Below are 13016 nucleotides of genomic sequence, written 5' to 3' on the forward strand. Positions count from 1 at the left end.
ACCCCCAAGCCGCCACAAAGTTGAAGTGGCCCCTCGGGGCCCGGACCAATTGCACGGGGCAGGTCGGCTCCCGCGCCAGTCAGGAGAAGAGGTGGTGGTCCAAGTGGTCACAGCCAGGCACAGTAATCTGGCGTCCCTCGCCTGGTCACAGCCGGACCCAGCAATCTGGCGTCCCTCGCCGGGCAGGTGCCCCTCACCCTAGCGGTCTGCAGCGCCGCGGCCCCAGGGCGAAGGAGGGCCGACGCTGTCGGAGCCGCGGGTCGAGGAGGGCGGAAGGCCGTAGCCGCAGGGCTGGGAGGAGGGCGCAGGAGTTAGCAGCGTAGAGAGAGAGGCCGGGGGGCGGGAGGGGACCGCAGCGCCGGCACACGGGAGGCACCCGCAGGGTATGGAGGATGCGGGCCGGCCCGCCAGAATCACTGTAGTCAGGTGCAGTCCCCTCCCCGCTCTCCCCCTACCTCCAAGCAGCCACCAAGTTGATGCGTCTCTCGCCGGGCGGGCGCCCCTCCCCCAAGCGGCCCGCAGCGCCGCGGCCTCAGGTCGAAGGCGGGCCGACGCTGTCGGAGCCGCGGTTCGGGGAGGGCGGAAGGCCGCAGCCGCAGGGTAGGAAGAAGGGCGTAGCTCCGTCCGCGGGGCTCGCAGCGGCTGCAAACCGCGTCCGGTTGCGGTAGAAGTGTTCCCGCAGGATCGAGTGCAGAGGGCAGGTCCGTAGATGGCGTCGGGCAGAAGAGAGCAGGATCGAACGCTCTGCCGGCCCGGAGCACCACGTTTAGGCGGCCATCTTGATCGCCGCGCAACAGCGCCCCCTCTGACAATTTCTTTGAAGCTCTCCAGTTTGAGTGGAGGGGAGGTGCTACCAGAAAGTCATACCTATGTGTCCCAGAAACCCTGTGTCCAAGCCTGGAGCAATGCTGCAATGTCTGATGGGAGTGTGAGATGCTCCATCCTTGCCTATTCATATGCCCCAGATGCTGGTCCACTTGGGGGGAGGTAGATTCAGTTCCCAGGAAGAAAAGTCCTTTGAAGCCAGGCCAGGAAAAAACCTGTTCTGTGGCTTCAGCATTTTTTTTCTATTTTTCTATGTTTTCTTTTTTTCTTTTCTGAACCAAAAAGCATGTATGTTGGAATGCAATATCCTATATATGTTTTAAAACAAATCCTCTTCACCTTTCTATGCAAGGGCAGGGCCTTAATTTTAAAATTGACTTTTAAACAGACATTTCCTTGTTTGTTAAAGCACCATTTTACACATGGTTAATTTTCCTTTCCTGTCACTTCACAATGTGGTTTTCTCTTACATGTAGATTCTAAACATTATTTGTAGCCCTAGACAATTTCTCATACACATAAATCTGTTCAAGGCAAGGGTCCACTGAAAATGACATGTGCAAAGAGAGAGAGCTTCATATGAAAGGTTTATCTGTGTCATTTTGTTGCAAAAAGGAAAGCGTTTTGCATATGGCTTGAAGTAAAGTGCTTTGTTATTTCACAGATCTTGCCTGACACAGCCTGTCATTCAATGAGAAATGCCCCATTTTGCTGGAGCACAACCTGAATATGGTGGGACCTAGCTGGGTATCACTGCATCAGAACTGTGTGCTGTTGAACAGATGAAAAAGAGCACCAGGGCACAGTCATTTTAAATGTAAAATATGTCGTTTTTCAGTTGAAAATTTTGAGCAAGCAGCATAGCAGCACTGCTTTTCAATTATTTTCTTTGGTGCACATAAGGAAAACACTGGCAGCCTTTCTCGGGGTGTTCCATGTTCCATCTCGCCCCATATGTACTTGGCAAAGGCAGCACAGCCATTATTTTGGTGACTTCAAAATGCAGTTTTGGAGCAATGCAATGGTGCTCAACATAGTCAGCACACCCATTCTGCTGGTATTGCTGAAAAATGCCCCTTGGTGATGTAGGTGAGTTCTGCTGGGCGGATAAATGTACCCCACAGATGGCAACAGCTAGCAAATGGTCATATTATAGTAGTGCCTGCTAAATGCTTAGCTAATGCTCATTCAAGAGCCCAACCTGTTGGCTTTGCCAATACTTGTTTTAACTGGAATTCAGTCCACGGGACATATCCAAGTTCACACATATTGCTTGGTAATCAAGTGATAGATGGCACACTTGGTTAAAACATTGTTATTATACCAAGTGTAAAGCTGCTATTAAGCCATTACCTTTCAGAAGACTGCTTAAACATAATACTGTCATCTCCTTTAAAGCACAGATCCAGCTGAAAGAGATACAAAGTGAGGGGTATTTTGGTCAGTCAGGTAGTGGGTATGAATGGCCTTTGGTGTTCAATGGGTGGGTAAGAAGCAAACCGTCTGTGAGTCCCTCCTCATACCCATTTCTTCCAAATGTCACTTCCCCAGCCAATAGTGTGGGCTTTTAAGCGGCAGATACATCACCTCATTTCAGCCATAACAAAACCTTTGGCAACATAAAGAGATATCGAAGAAGAGACATGTATGCTCAGTCCTGTTGACCATGCTTGCATATGACAAATGTGCCACATTACCTAAGACCATGCGTGGCGGGTGCATGATTTTGCTAGCCCTCCAATTCGAAGGTTCAAAAACCTTTGGTGGCAGCAGCATATTGCACGCATCCTTTTTCGTATAACCAGTTCAGATTTTACTGGAATTGTGTAGCGTTTGCACGAGTACACAACGTATGAAAGAAACCAGCGATTTCATGGAATTTGGTGACTTCTTAACAAAGGTTCTCCCAGAATAGAATCGTATTGACAACAAAAGTTAATGTCAGGAAAAGGAAAATATAACATCGCACAACTGTAATTTTAGCGACACTTCTTGTTGAGTTGTTTTAAGCAAGCAAGCTATTAAACAGGAAAAATTATAGTGCAGCTGCCCTCATTGTGCTCTTTCAATTAAACATGCTCTTTCAGGGAATAGCTACTAAGAGCGATGAGAAAAGCAGTGCCTTTCGTTTATCCTGGATCTCACAAACTCATTATATCTTTTCTTCCTGACATTTAAGTGTAGAGTGTTCCAACTACACCTTCATTCGGCATATCAGAATAATTAATACGAATTTGTAGATGTCAAAGATTGCAAGTTTTCTAGTAAGCACTAGGGTACCCACGAAGGTTTAGTTTAGATAATGAAAGTGAATACAGGAGTAACTAAATCTGTATTTTACATATGCTCCTAATTTACGAACAATGTTACTTTCCCAGCTATTGCAAAACAGGATAGTGCTGCTAAGGGTTACACCTTAAATGAGAACTCCAGCCGAAAAAAGGCACAGTCACTTGATCAGTTTTTGTTTATATAAAGATATTGGTGAGTGAAGGGGTGATAATAGTAGGAACAGCAATTTGAGAGAGAGTCTGCAGGCATCACAGTTGATACACAGCACATATCCTCTGTATCTTGTGTATGGGCGCGTTATAAAAGCCATATCATATCATATCATATCATATCATACAGTTCGTAGGTTATGTACAATGTGTAGCGTGAGAGGGGTAAGGAGATTTAGAAGGATGGGGCTATGTGCTGAGTGACAGTATTTGCCCATTCAAGCAATAGAAGATGGAGCTTAGCAAGGATGATAGAAATTGTTTGGATTTCAAATGGAAGAGAATTCCAGTGGAAAGGGGCAAGGATCAAAAAGGAGCAGCAACAGAGAGAAGGAGCGCAAAGTGGGTGTAACAGAGGTGGTGTAAAGCTCTGGAAGTAGGTTGCGTGGGAAGAGTAGTGAGTAATAGAGTTGTCTAGTTAACCCTCTTCGAATTGCACTGGCTCTCACAGCAAGCCTGCATCATCTATAAATCCTGTTGCATCATCTACAAGTCTGTCACCCTGAAGATCCCAAGCTCCAACACTGTGAAACACAGCAGATTCTCTGGGGGCCTGAATTCCGCTAGACGTAAGGACATATGCAGACCTGAATTCCGCTCTGCTAGAAGGAAAGAACCAAAACACAGGCCTTTTCTGTCAATGCTCAGACACTCCCGAACATCCTCCCATCAACATCACACTCGCCCCCTCACTTGAACAGTTAAGGAAGGAGCCTAAGATCCTTCACTTCAAGGCACAGCTCCTCCCTAACACCTATGTCCACACACCCTCAACTCTCCACCCTACCTGAGACTGGGTGATGTGACTGATCCACATTGTTTCCTCCCCTGGTTGCTTGTAGACCCTTTTCTGACAAATTGCTCACCTTCCCACTCCCCTGTTGATAGTTTTGACTCCATTGTTTCTCTGCTCCCATCATCATGTGATGATTTGAAAGTGTTCTATTGCTTCTCAAAGCTAGATCGTTGCTTACCCTCATAATAATATTATTATTAATAAGAGTGGGGGGGCAAGAGCAAGGAAGATGTAAAAAACAGAAAAAGGGATTTGAAGAGGAACCAAGATGCAGAGAGTGCCAGCCAGCATGAAGCCACTAACTAGAGATGGGAGAGGAAGGTGTAGGCTATTGAGAAGCTAAGTTAATCACCCTGCTGAGGAGGGCAAAGCAAAGGAGTATTTGTATTTATTTATTGTACATTGTAAAGGTACTTATACATCAAGTAAACTATGCTTGAAATTGCCCAGAGGGCAACGGGGAGGGAATATGCAAATGGAAGGCAAATATAATAACAGTGAAGAGAAAGAAAGAAGCAGTCCTACTAGGCCTTCTGAGCATTCAGGACATGCAAATGCAGAGAGGGAGAAGGGACGAGGGAGGGGGTAAGGGTGAGGAGTTCCAAAGAGGGAAGTGCTAGGGAGTACGTTTGCAAGCATCTGTTAAGTGCCTAGCAGAGATCACTCGTTAAGAGTGGTCAACTGCCAATACAATAACTGCAGGCCCGTGAGAAGAACAGGCCGCTGGGCGCCCAGAGAAAAGTGCTGGGAGTAGGCATAGGCTGAAGGCGATTGGGGGTGTGTTAGTCATAATTATATGCAGTACCCTTTGCGATCACCACACACAATTAAGACTACAATTGACAATACAAATTCACCTTTGGTACAAGCCTGTACTACACAGTAAAGTGGTAGCAATGGCTGAGCAGCCAGACTTTTCTCAAGAGCAAGTGAGCATTATCAATAGTTAAAGTACAGCAATTAATATGATTCAAACAAACACTGGGCCTCATTACACGGATGGCGGTGAACAATGGCGCTATTAGCGCCATGGTTCATGCCGGTAAAATACCGGCACCGCCTTGGTGGAAAGGGGAATTACCACCCTATTCCAAGGTTAGCGGGGCGGTAATTCCCCCTTCCACCATTGCCCTTCCCCATTCCTATTTTTGCCCCATAGGGCTCTATGGGAATGGGGGAGGCACTAATTACGGTACCTCAAATTGCGGTACCGTAATTAGCTCCATGGTCCCGTTGCGGGTTGGTTTTTAACGCCTGCAAAAACCAGGCGTTAAATTCCCCAACCCGCAAAAGGACCTCGTACTAAGGCGGTAAGGTTTACCGGTTAAATACCGGTACCGGTAAACCCTTACCGCTATCTGTGTAATGAGGCCCACTGACTCAAGGTTTCTGAGTAAAAGAATATACATTTATTTACACATCAGTTGTAAAACATTTCACTAAAGTAAAGCAGTTGAAAAATCACACTCTTAATACCCTACACCACACCCAATAGATTCTGGACAAGTTAGGCTCAAAATGAAGTATGAGCAAAATGCACTCCAGCAATTTAAAAGGGACGGAAAGACAAAGTTAGGCTAAAATTGAGCAGCACCAATAGGCAAGTAAGCAGGGCAATCTAGAAAGAGGAACTACAGTGATGTAATAAAATCAAAAAGCTTAGGGCCAAAGTCAATAGGACAAAATTCTTTTGCTCAAGATCACACAGTTCCGGGTAGTTCGCGATTAAGTCTTTGCCAAGAGTTCCGGACGAAGTTGGTCGGCAGAAAAGTTAGTTTAAAGAGTAGAGAAGGACGAGCCCTCGGATTGGCGAAAGGTTTTACACACCTTCACCGCGGCTGGACAAAACAAACAACTGGATTTGCACAGTACCTTTAAACAGAGAAGAAGCTGTAGCTGAGGCGGACGTTCCTGGCAGGTCCTGCAGGCTCACAGTTCCTGAAGCGACTGACATGAAGCAGGAAGACTGGAGGGTCCTGCACTGTTCAGGGAAGAAACCAGCAGTAGAGCAAAGCAACAAATAAAAGGTCTGCTCCTTAAAACCCAAGCAGAGTCTGACCTTCCTGGCTATCTGGTTCTCTGTAGCTCGGTACAGCAAATTCGACCAGAGGAGGGAGTCCTGGCTTGCAGTATGGGCGAACTGGTTGGTCCCACCTGCTCAGGGGAAGAAGATTCCTGGCAGGTCTTCTCTGTCGTTGGAGTCTGAAAATTGGGACCTGCAGCAGGGCTTCACCGGGTGGTTCAGTCATTGTAGGGGTCCTCTTCTGTCAGCTCCTCATCGGTTATTTCCTTCTAGTGCCAACTCTGCCTTTCCATTCCCAGAGACCTGCTTTTTATGCAGTTTTTCCCCATTCACACAGCATGGCTGTCAATCACACAGCAGAGTGGCTGTCCTGGCGGACAGTCACCTAGCCAATCAAACAGAAGTGCGACTTGGGTTACCAAGGGAACCCATGGCAGGGGTTCTAAAACCCCTCCCTCACATCTTGCCTACCCAGACTTTCAGGTGCCTAAGGAGGGCATCTGTCTAGAAGCCCGCGAAAGGACGGCGAACAAAGGAACCAAACCTAGTTTGGCATGCAGAGTACAACATGAGAAAGACATTTTCAAAAAGAAATGGTGAATAAACCCAGCCGGAACCGTATAAAAAAGATTTCTGGTCTAGTGTGTTAAAGTTCGAGGCTACCAAGATAGCCTAAAACAAAACCAAGGTTATTTAAGATATCCACAGTAGGAAAAATAGGGTAGTTACCACTGCCACCAGCCAAGTCTTGATGAAAAGGGAGCGAAACAGTGCTCCAAGAGAAACAGACAAAAAGGGATAAGTATTAAACATTTTCCAGTACTCTATGTAAGATAGTTTGTACTGGGTATGTGAATTTTAAGAGACTAATAAAGTCAATGGCAACTTTACATGTTCTGGGAGACAGTAGTCAGTCCCAGAAAATGGAGTCGGAGTTGGAAAGTCTAAAAGACAACCCTGTGTCACTGCACTGAACGTGCTGTGTAACACACAGTTACAAAATGATGCCTGTGAAGTAGGTGAGGCTCCACAGTCTATGAACACAAAAATTGTTACACACACCGAGCAAAACACATGTAAGAGTGGGAAAAACAGGCTCCCACTCTTACCAGGTGAAAAAAATATGTCCTAGAAATCCAGCAAAGCTGCTGAGGTAAGGGAAATTAGCCATTCTGGAAAATTCTCCCTAACACTCGCCCCCCCCCACCCCCAGACTAAGGGTCAAGAGGATTTAATCCACTCCTGGAAGAATCTCTACCTCTAGTCGGTTACAAACATCCTAGAGAGACCATCAGCATTTTGGTGGTGACATCCTGCTCTGTGCTCAATGGTGAAATCAAACCCTTGCAGGCAGATTGACCATCTCAGAAGTTTTGGGCTTTCCCCTTTCATTTGCATTAACCATCTCAAGGTTTGGTGGTCTGTCTGAATCACAAAAGTAGACCCATACAAATATGGTCTAAACTTCATCAGAGACCACACAATGGCAACACATTCACACTCTATGGTTGCCCATCTTGTTTCTGGTTCCTTCAGTTTCCTACTGATGAAGAAAATGGGGTGCTCCCTACCTTTCTCATCCAGTTGACTAAGGACTGCACCTATACCTGTATTGGAGGCATCTGTCTGCACAATGAAGGGTTGGTGGAAATCAGGAGTTCTTAGGACTGGAGCTTGACAAAGGGCTTTCTTCAGGTTTTCAAAGGCATGAGTGCACTCCTCATTCCATCTAACCTTTTCGGGGAATTTTGGAGAGGAGATCACATTCAAGGAAGAAGCTATGGTCCCATAGTTCTCTAAGAAATTCCTGTAGTACCCAGTGAGACCTAGGAATGCTCTCACTTGGGGTTGAGTAGTAGGGGTGGACCAGTTTTGTACAGCTTGTACTTTGCTAGGCAATGGCCTTATTTCACCTCCTCCTACCTCATGACCAAGGTAGACCACTTTGCTCTGACCAATTTGACATTTGCTTGCCTTTATGGTCGATGGGCCTGTTCAAGAGCCTGCAAAACATATCCAAAGTGGTCAATATGTTATTTCCATGTAGAGCTGAACACTGCGGTGTCATCCAAGTATGCCAGGCAGAGGTCCTCCATTCCATTCAGAACTTGATTGACCATCCTTTGGAATGTTTAAGGTGGATTCTTTAATCCAAAATGCATAACCTTGAACTGGTAGAGGCCTGCTGGGGTTGAGAATGCAGTTTAAACAGGAAAAATTATAGTGCAGCTGCCCTCATTGTGCTCTTTCAATTAAACATGCTCTTTCAGGGAATAGCTACTAAGAGCGATGAGAAAAGCAGTGCCTTTCGTTTATCCTGGATCTCACAAACTCATTATATCTTTTCTTCCTGACATTTAAGTGTAGAGTGTTCCAACTACACCTTCATTCGGCATATCAGAATAATTAATACGAATTTGTAGATGTCAAAGATTGCAAGTTTTCTAGTAAGCACTAGGGTACCCACGAAGGTTTAGTTTAGATAATGAAAGTGAATACAGGAGTAACTAAATCTGTATTTTACATATGCTCCTAATTTACGAACAATGTTACTTTCCCAGCTATTGCAAAACAGGATAGTGCTGCTAAGGGTTACACCTTAAATGAGAACTCCAGCCGAAAAAAGGCACAGTCACTTGATCAGTTTTTGTTTATATAAAGATATTGGTGAGTGAAGGGGTGATAATAGTAGGAACAGCAATTTGAGAGAGAGTCTGCAGGCATCACAGTTGATACACAGCACATATCCTCTGTATCTTGTGTATGGGCGCGTTATAAAAGCCATATCATATCATATCATATCATATCATACAGTTCGTAGGTTATGTACAATGTGTAGCGTGAGAGGGGTAAGGAGATTTAGAAGGATGGGGCTATGTGCTGAGTGACAGTATTTGCCCATTCAAGCAATAGAAGATGGAGCTTAGCAAGGATGATAGAAATTGTTTGGATTTCAAAGGGAAGAGAATTCCAGTGGAAAGGGGCAAGGATCAAAAAGGAGCAGCAACAGAGAGAAGGAGCGCAAAGGGGGTGTAACAGAGGTGGTGTAAAGCTCTGGAAGTAGGTTGCGTGGGAAGAGTAGTGAGTAATAGAGTTGTCTAGTTAACCCTCTTCGAATTGCACTGGCTCTCACAGCAAGCCTGCATCATCTATAAATCCTGTTGCATCATCTACAAGTCTGTCACCCTGAAGATCCCAAGCTCCAACACTGTGAAACACAGCAGATTCTCTGGGGGCCTGAATTCCGCTAGACGTAAGGACATATGCAGACCTGAATTCCGCTCTGCTAGAAGGAAAGAACCAAAACACAGGCCTTTTCTGTCAATGCTCAGACACTCCCGAACATCCTCCCATCAACATCACACTCGCCCCCTCACTTGAACAGTTAAGGAAGGAGCCTAAGATCCTTCACTTCAAGGCACAGCTCCTCCCTAACACCTATGTCCACACACCCTCAACTCTCCACCCTACCTGAGACTGGGTGATGTGACTGATCCACATTGTTTCCTCCCCTGGTTGCTTGTAGACCCTTTTCTGACAAATTGCTCACCTTCCCACTCCCCTGTTGATAGTTTTGACTCCATTGTTTCTCTGCTCCCATCATCATGTGATGATTTGAAAGTGTTCTATTGCTTCTCAAAGCTAGATCGTTGCTTACCCTCATAATAATATTATTATTAATAAGAGTGGGGGGGCAAGAGCAAGGAAGATGTGAAAAACAGAAAAAGGGATTTGAAGAGGAACCAAGATGCAGAGAGTGCCAGCCAGCATGAAGCCACTAACTAGAGATGGGAGAGGAAGGTGTAGGCTATTGAGAAGCTAAGTTAATGACCCTGCTGAGGAGGGCAAAGCAAAGGAGTATTTGTATTTATTTATTGTACATTGTAAAGGTACTTATACATCAAGTAAACTATGCTTGAAATTGCCCAGAGGGCAACGGGGAGGGAATATGCAAATGGAAGGCAAATATAATAACAGTGAAGAGAAAGAAAGAAGCAGTCCTACTAGGCCTTCTGAGCATTCAGGACATGCAAATGCAGAGAGGGAGAAGGGACGAGGGAGGGGGTAAGTGTGAGGAGTTCCAAAGAGGGAAGTGCTAGGGAGTACGTTTGCAAGCATCTGTTAAGTGCCTAGCAGAGATCACTCGTTAAGAGTGGTCAACTGCCAATACAATAACTGCAGGCCCGTGAGAAGAACAGGCTGCTGGGCGCCCAGAGAAAAGTGCTGGGAGTAGGCATAGGCTGAAGGCGATTGGGGGTGTGTTAGTCATAATTATATGCAGTACCCTTTGCGATCACCACACACAATTAAGACTACAATTGACAATACAAATTCACCTTTGGTACAAGCCTGTACTACACAGTAAAGTGGTAGCAATGGCTGAGCAGCCAGACTTTTCTCAAGAGCAAGTGAGCATTATCAATAGTTAAAGTACAGCAATTAATATGATTCAAACAAACACTGGGCCTCATTACACGGATGGCGGTGAACAATGGCGCTATTAGCGCCATGGTTCATGCCGGTAAAATACCGGCACCGCCTTGGTGGAAAGGGGAATTACCACCCTATTCCAAGGTTAGCGGGGCGGTAATTCCCCCTTCCACCATTGCCCTTCCCCATTCCTATTTTTGCCCCATAGGGCTCTATGGGAATGGGGGAAGCACTAATTACGGTACCTCAAATTGCGGTACCGTAATTAGCTCCATGGTCCCGTTGCGGGTTGGTTTTTAACGCCTGCAAAAACCAGGCGTTAAATTCCCCAACCCGCAAAAGGACCTCGTACTAAGGCGGTAAGGTTTACCGGTTAAATACCGGTACCGGTAAACCCTTACCGCTATCTGTGTAATGAGGCCCACTGACTCAAGGTTTCTGAGTAAAAGAATATACATTTATTTACACATCAGTTGTAAAACATTTCACTAAAGTAAAGCAGTTGAAAAATCACACTCTTAATACCCTACACCACACCCAATAGATTCTGGACAAGTTAGGCTCAAAATGAAGTATGAGCAAAATGCACTCCAGCAATTTAAAAGGGACGGAAAGACAAAGTTAGGCTAAAATTGAGCAGCACCAATAGGCAAGTAAGCAGGGCAATCTAGAAAGAGGAACTACAGTGATGTAATCAAATCAAAAAGCTTAGGGCCAAAGTCAATAGGACAACATTCTTTTGCTCAAGATCACACAGTTCCGGGTAGTTCGCGATTAAGTCTTTGCCAAGAGTTCCGGACGAAGTTGGTCGGCAGAAAAGTTAGTTTAAAGAGTAGAGAAGGACGAGCCCTCGGATTGGCGAAAGGTTTTACACACCTTCACCGCGGCTGGACAAAACAAACAACTGGATTTGCACAGTACCTTTAAACAGAGAAGAAGCTGTAGCTGAGGCGGACGTTCCTGGCAGGTCCTGCAGGCTCACAGTTCCTGAAGCGACTGACATGAAGCAGGAAGACTGGAGGGTCCTGCACTGTTCAGGGAAGAAACCAGCAGTAGAGCAAAGCAACAAATAAAAGGTCTGCTCCTTAAAACCCAAGCAGAGTCTGACCTTCCTGGCTATCTGGTTCTCTGTAGCTCGGTACAGCAAATTCGACCAGAGGAGGGAGTCCTGGCTTGCAGTATGGGCGAACTGGTTGGTCCCACCTGCTCAGGGGGAGAAGATTCCTGGCAGGTCTTCTCTGTCGTTGGAGTCTGAAAATTGGGACCTGCAGCAGGGCTTCACCGGGTGGTTCAGTCATTGTAGGGGTCCTCTTCTGTCAGCTCCTCATCGGTTATTTCCTTCTAGTGCCGACTCTGCCTTTCCATTCCCAGAGACCTGCTTTTTATGCAGTTTTTCCCCATTCACACAGCATGGCTGTCAATCACACAGCAGAGTGGCTGTCCTGGCGGACAGTCACCTAGCCAATCAAACAGAAGTGCGACTTGGGTTACCAAGGGAACCCATGGCAGGGGTTCTAAAACCCCTCCCTCACATCTTGCCTACCCAGACTTTCAGGTGCCTAAGGAGGGCATCTGTCTAGAAGCCCGCGAAAGGACGGCGAACAAAGGAACCAAACCTAGTTTGGCATGCAGAGTACAACATGAGAAAGACATTTTCAAAAAGAAATGGTGAATAAACCCAGCCGGAACCGTATAAAAAAGATTTCTGGTCTAGTGTGTTAAAGTTCGAGGCTACCAAGATAGCCTAAAACAAAACCAAGGTTATTTAAGATATCCACAGTAGGAAAAATAGGGTAGTTACCACTGCCACCAGCCAAGTCTTGATGAAAAGGGAGCGAAACAGTGCTCCAAGAGAAACAGACAAAAAGGGATAAGTATTAAACATTTTCCAGTACTCTATGTAAGATAGTTTGTACTGGGTATGTGAATTTTAAGAGACTAATAAAGTCAATGGCAACTTTACATGTTCTGGGAGACAGTAGTCAGTCCCAGAAAATGGAGTCGGAGTTGGAAAGTCTAAAAGACAACCCTGTGTCACTGCACTGAACGTGCTGTGTAACACACAGTTACAAAATGATGCCTGTGAAGTAGGTGAGGCTCCACAGTCTATGAACACAAAAATTGTTACACACACCGAGCAAAACACATGTAAGAGTGGGAAAAACAGGCTCCCACTCTTACCAGGTGAAAAAAATATGTCCTAGAAATCCAGCAAAGCTGCTGAGGTAAGGGAAATTAGCCATTCTGGAAAATTCTCCCTAACACTCGCCCCCCCCCCCCCCACCCCCAGACTAAGGGTCAAGAGGATTTAATCCACTCCTGGAAGAATCTCTACCTCTAGTCGGTTACAAACATCCTAGAGAGACCATCAGCATTTTGGTGGTGACATCCTGCTCTGTGCTCAATGGTGAAATCAAACCCTTGCAGGCAGATTGACCAT

This window comes from Ambystoma mexicanum, chromosome 3q, assembly GCF_040938575.1.
Source record: "Ambystoma mexicanum isolate Mex_15411 chromosome 3q, UKY_AmexF1_1, whole genome shotgun sequence".
NCBI classification, from domain to species: Eukaryota; Metazoa; Chordata; class Amphibia; order Caudata; family Ambystomatidae; genus Ambystoma; species Ambystoma mexicanum.